Source organism: Ursus maritimus, unplaced genomic scaffold (assembly GCF_017311325.1).
Source record: "Ursus maritimus isolate PB19 unplaced genomic scaffold, ASM1731132v1 scaffold_23, whole genome shotgun sequence".
NCBI classification, from domain to species: domain Eukaryota; kingdom Metazoa; phylum Chordata; class Mammalia; order Carnivora; family Ursidae; genus Ursus; species Ursus maritimus.
The window spans coordinates 21799982-21806071 of NW_024424786.1; the positions used below are offsets into that span (position 1 = coordinate 21799982).

The 6090-nt window shown below is 53.5% G+C and overlaps 1 long non-coding RNA gene across 1 annotated transcript; it reads right to left on the minus strand.

Annotated features, from left to right (window-relative positions):
- Nucleotides 1–3402: 3402 nt before the first annotated feature.
- On the minus strand, nucleotides 3403–5961 carry LOC103659311. The gene is made up of 2 exons (XR_567453.2): nucleotides 3985–5961; nucleotides 3403–3775 (listed from the first exon to the last, which is right to left on the minus strand). It is a non-coding gene; the product is annotated as an uncharacterized LOC103659311 (long non-coding RNA).
- Nucleotides 5962–6090: the final 129 nt, after the last annotated feature.

Here is a 6090-nt window from a genome sequence, read left to right on the forward strand (position 1 = left end):
GAACTGGTTATACAGGTGCTGAGAAGCCCAACAACCCAGAGATGAGCAACTGTAAGAAGTCATCTCACATCCGGGCTGGAAATGAACAAGGGAGGGGCCCAGTATCAGAAACCAACCAGCAGGAGCCAAAGTCACAGTGGATGATGCCCAGGGGGACCCGGAACTGTAGCAGGAGGGAATTTCCATCAGGAACTGGGCCCAAGAAGTGATGCAGCCACAGCTGGAGAAGCCACCTGAGGCAGAGTGAGAAGCGAGCTGCTATGGCTTCCCCCCTTCCCACCTCCTGTTGGTGCTGCCCATCGGCCTGAACAAGCTGGAAGCCATTTGCAAGACGGTTCTCGAAAATGTAGTTCTCTGCAGGGTGGAGCTGAGTGAGGGAAGGGTGGTGGTAGATCAGAGCACAAACTGGTTTACACAGACTAGTGCAGGGCCAGAAACACCCACGGGACTGGCCTTACAGTGTATTATCGGAAAATTGTATTTTCTCCAGGCTAGAACTAATTAATATAACAAAGTGTGTTTTGATTTTTATGGAATAAAATAGAAGCTGGAGTCCTGATTTCAGAGAAGGATAAAGCAAGACTAGAGGCCCTTGTATTAGTTTCTTAATGCTGTTGGGCTTAGTGGCTTATTAACTTACAGTTCTGGAGATCAGAGTCTTAGTCTCCCGGAAATGGTCTTACTAGGCTAAAATCAAGGTGTGGACAGGCCTGCCTTTCTGCTCAGGCCTCCATGGGAGGATCCATTCCTGGCCCTTTCTAGCTTCTAGAGGTTGCCACATTGTCTCACAGCTGCATCACTGCTTCCATTGCCTTTGGAAGAGCCCATGACCTCTCTGTCCATCCCTGGTGAAACCAGGGGCCTGACAGGCCAGCGCTGGGCACGGGGAGCACCCTAGAGGCCCAAAGCATGGTGGTAATGATGGATGAAGTGGTGGTGATGATAAAAAGAATCATAGGGGGGAAGTTCTGTTATTAGTCCCATTTTACGGAGGAGGAGAATGGGACTTGGAGAAGGTGCATGGCCTGTCTCGAAGTCATAGCACTGTGAAGAGCCTAAGTTTTGGGTCCCTCTGCCTTACCGCCTCCCAGAATTCACTTTCCAAGCCAAGAGCACCAAAAGGCAGCATCTCTGTAGGGACTACAAAAGCCAAAGGAAGAAAGTTCCAAGATCCTTGATCCAAGTAATGCCACTGGCGTCCCACGTCTGTGGCAGGCGCCGCCTCAGCAGCGTTAGAATGTGCTCTGGGGACTCAGCGCGCACACCACACACTTCGCCTTGCCTCACAGTTCATCACCCATCCCCCAGTTCAAAAGCATTTTTCATGATTAGACCCAGCCCTGCCCCTGTGGTAATGGATTTTTAAGAAAATAATGCAAGTAGAGAATTACATCTTCCCTGTGGCTGCAACAGGTCAAGATCTGGAGGTCAGAGCCTCTCGTTCATTTAACAGGTATTTATCGTGTGCCTACTGTGTGCTGGGTACTATTCTAGCTGCTGGAAATCCAGCAGGGATCCAAAAAGAAAAAAAATCCTGGTTCTCATGGACTGGTTCTCATGGATTTATGGGAAACAAGATGTCATAATTCTAAACAAAAGCAGGAGCTGCTCAATAAACGGTTGTGAACGCTGGCAGCCTTAGAAAGAGGCTCCCAGAAGGCTGGAAAAGTGGGTCACGGCTACATGAGGAGCCCCTGTTGGCCAGCTCAGGCCCAAGTGAAAGTCCGCCGTGCTGGTTTCCTCCATCGAGAGCAGTGGTTAGACCTAGGGGCGTGGGGTCGCACAGACCGGGGTCTGAGACTGTCTTCACTACGCATCTGCTCGGAGCGCTTGGATTCATTACATCCCAGCCTGAGGCTCATTTCCGTCACGTGTGAAACAGGTGATCTTAACACGGTCTCCACTGAAGGGTTGTTGTAACGCAGGACGTCCGACCCACAGGAAGCGCTGGGTCGTCCTGGTTGTCCTGGCATCACTTAACAGACATCAGAACCACCATGAGAAAGCTCCCCTGGCTGGCCGGGGGCTGGGACAGGCTGGCATTTTCGCGGCTGCCTCTGCGCTGACGTCGTGAGCCCTCCCGATAAGCCGGGTCTGCGGGGCTCTCCTGCGAGTCAGACACACAGCTGCCTGCCCGGGGCTGCTGCGCCTGCTGAGTCCGCTTCCATCTGGATGCGACAGGAGCGCCGAGCCGGGGCGGCTGCCAGGCAGGAACAGCTGGGGCGGGAGGCCGGGAGAGGCCGGGCCTCAATCTGTTTGCGGTGCCGTGGTTGGAGGTGTCTGGTTTGAGGCTAGGAACAAAACAGCGTCTCCGGACCCAGCCAGCCACGACCTGCTGCTCTCCTGGGCGTGCAGTGAGCAGGGGACACCAGCCCCATCTTACCCAGGGAGCGGATCTGATGGCCCACTTGCCCAGTTCAAGAACTCAGGGCAAGTGCCCCGAGAGGATGAGGAGGGCATTTCCATTTGTGGGGCGTGGTTTCCTTCTGGTGCTTCTGACCTCGGGGGCAGGAGGAAGGACTGTGAACGGGAGTTAGGAGCGGGGGACAGCGTTCATTCATTCATCTAATAAGCAGCCAGCACTTCTCTGGGATCCAGAAGGACTAATTACAGGTGGGGGAGCGCAGGGCGGGGGGAGGGGCAGGGGGGAAGCACACAAGAGCACAGCGCAGGGTTCTCGAACTTCAAGGTGTCCCAGAATCACCTGGAGCGCTCTGATTCTGTAGGTCTGAGGGGGGCCCAAGAATTTGCGTTTCTAACTCATTCGCAGGTGCTGCGGCTGCTGGTCCACCTTGAGAACCTCTGGTGGAGAAGGGCCCTGGAACCATGCTGCCAGGGTTTGAGCTGAAACCAGCTCAGGACCTTTGACAATGTAGTGCCTCTGTGAATCGGTTTCCTCATCTGTACAGTGTGACATAGAGATGTTAACGACAGTAGCCCCCTCTCGGGGTTCACTGCTGTATAATCTAGTGTCCCCTAACTAGCCAAATGGGAGAGCATGGCTGTCTGCTGAGAAGTTCTGGGAATATTAGTGAGTCCTGAAATACTCAAGTGTTAAAACGGCTGAAGGTCCCCTTCTAGACCTACGGAGCCAAAATAGGGAAAGGTCCTGGGAGTCTTTATTTTTAATAAGGTGGCCCTGAGGACTGGCCAGTTTGGGGAGCCTGGCACTGTGGTCTGCTCAACATCCCCCAGTAGATCTCCCACCACAGAAGCATCATTAGGTGTCCAACTAGAAGACAAGTTTTGGGGGGGAGGGGAGTGTGCCTGAGAAAAATCCTGCCTTCTCCTCCTTCTAGCTGTAAACTTGGGCAATTAAAGTATCTACTTCATAGAGTTGTTGGGATGATTCAATGAGTATTAGTGATTTCTTGCTGTATAACAAATTATCCCAAAACTTAGTGGCATAAGACAACCATTTATTATCTGTCACAGTTTCCATGAGTCAAGAATTCAGGGGTTTTTTCACTGGGCAATTCCAGCTCAAGATCTCTCCTGAGGGTACAGTCGGATGTGGGCTGGCACTGCGAAATCGGGAGACTCGAGTGGGGCTGGAGGGTCCATTTCCAAGATGGCTCACTCAGGCAGCCAATGGCCAGACGTCTCAGCTCCTTTCCATATAGTGATCCAGGACACCAAAGAGGAAGATGCAGTTCCTTCACACGCTGTCACTTCCATCATATAATTTCCTGGTCACACAGGTCAGCCCTGATTTACTGTGGGAGGGGACGAAACTAAGGTAAGAATATCAGAAGTGAGGATCACTGGGGGCCACCTGTAAGACAAACAGCATAAGCATTTCAATGAATATCTGAAGGCTCCAAATGATGCCTGCTGTGTGAGTAGCGGGCAATAAACATCATCTGTTTTTTATTACGAACAGAATGATCAATAAGCTATAACTTGCAGCTCCAGCTCCTCTACTGTCTTATCGGTCTTCACTCCTTCCTCAACAGCCCTCCCGAGAGGAGCCCAACTGCTTACCCGTCTGTGTGGCTGTTGTGCCAGGCTCGGTGCTGGGCTCTGGGGTCCCAGAGGGCACGACTCCCATCTGGGTCCCTTGGTATCCCTGGGGTAGAAGTCCTGTCACAGAGACATGGAGAGATGCTGGGAGCCACGAGAGAAGGGCTTGATGAAAATTGAATTATTATATGGGGTTGTCGCGTTTAACAAGCCTTGTTCATGTTGATTTCTTGCTTGAGAGCCATGCAGGGAGGGTGGTGAAGTGCCCAGAGTCTAGAAGGAGATGGCCTGGAGCACATTCTAGTTCTCATTTTTATTAGCTGTGTGACTTGGGTAAGTCACTTCATTTCCTTGGATCTCCGTTTTCTCATCTGATACAAATGAGAATAATAATAGTTCTTCCTTCACAAGGTTGTTGTGTGATTCCAAGCGCTCAGAACAGTGGCTGGCTGATAGTAGATACTCAAAATTACGAGCTGTTATTCTTTCTTCTCAAATCCTCCAGGGATGGAGGTCAAGGACGAGACAAAGAGACAAGGAAATCAAGAGGTGGGTGACCAGCTCAGACCCCCATCCCTGACTCTTCAACAATTCCAAGGCAAAGCTGGTGTTCAAATGTCACTTTCCTCCTGGGACTTTGCCCTAGACTCTCTAGCTCTGTTGAGAGTGCTGGTCATCCAGGAGCAAGCTTGCCTGAGCGTGTGTCCACGACGCCATGAGCCACCAGGCCAGGGCTGGGCGCTCTCAGAGACGCCTGGCACGCTCTTGGCCAACTTCTTCCGTGGCTTGCCCCTGGTAGTATTACCCCTCCCTCCACGTTCTCTATCTTTGTCTCTCTTCCCTCGTTCCTTTTGTTCATTTCCCACAAGCTCAGGGGTTCCCCGGTGGACCTTGCCTCCCTTTGATGGGGGAGCGGCAAGCAGGCAGGGCTGGGGCTGGGGGCGGGCGGCATGGGCGGAAGGAGTGAGGCCGGCAGGTGGAGGAAATCAAAAGAGTCCACATCAAAGGAGAGAGGGGCCGATCAGCTGGAGGATTCTCTATCCTCTGAGACGGGATCCGTGCTCTAATTTGTGAATTTTAGTGAAGTTTCAGAAACCAAAGTAAGGGGCTGCCGGACCTCCTGCCTAATAAAGGTGTTTGTTGAAAGTCTCCAGGGACGTGACCGAGACACAGCTTTTGTGGAGCTCTACGGAAAAGGGAGTGCAAGTTCTAGAACGTGGGGACACCACCGCGAACTCGACACCCAAGCTTCCTACTGTCCCGGAGCGCGTCTTCCGTGGGGAGGAGACAGGCGGCCGCACACCCGATCTTGCCAGCGAGCTGCCCCAGGACGAGGAGGCTGAGTGGGGCTGAGCTCTGTGAGCAGGTCGTGCGGATCTGTGGGAGAGCATTCCCGAGCGGGATGAGCTGGTGCGAAGGGGGAGCACCTCTCATCAGGACTCCTCAAGTTCCCCTAGCAGGTCTCCCTGCTTCTGCTGCTGCCCCCTGAAGGCCACACCTTTCCTGGTAGCCACGTGATCCCGTTAAACCCATTAGAGGTCATCACTCCTGCACTTAAACTGGCCGCGGGGCTCTCCCCAACAGCACCTCATCCCAGCCTCCCGCCTCTCCCCCTCTCTGCTTGAGGAGTCCTGATGAGAGATGCTCTTATTCCAACTTAGTGTGGACGGTGGAACTGAGGGAGCGGGCAGGTGGAGCCGTATTGTGACTTCGGGACCCAGAGGTGTTGCTGAGTCCTGCGTGAAAGGGGGGAAAGGAAATGGACAAGTCAGTTAGGTTTTGAGGTTTGGGGCTTGAGATCAGAGGACTGTCCATCCACACACAGCCTGTGTCTGGGATGTTCTCTGCCTTGCAAGCTAAGTGGGCAGTTGGAGCCCCAGAACTAGAGACAAGAGCCCCTGCTCACAGCTCCGGGGGGCCAGATCGCAGAGGCCCCTTGCTCGATGATGGTGCAAGGTGGAGCTCTGGGGAGAGGGGGCTGGTGGCAGCCAGTCCTGCCCTGTCCAGAACAGAAAAGGCTTTGGGGAGGGTCCCTGCTTCCAGCCCTTCCCCAACACGAGCAGTCTCCTCCATCCTGGGACTCAGCGGACAGCAGGTTTGGGCAGCTGGCGGCTGGCCTTTCTGGCT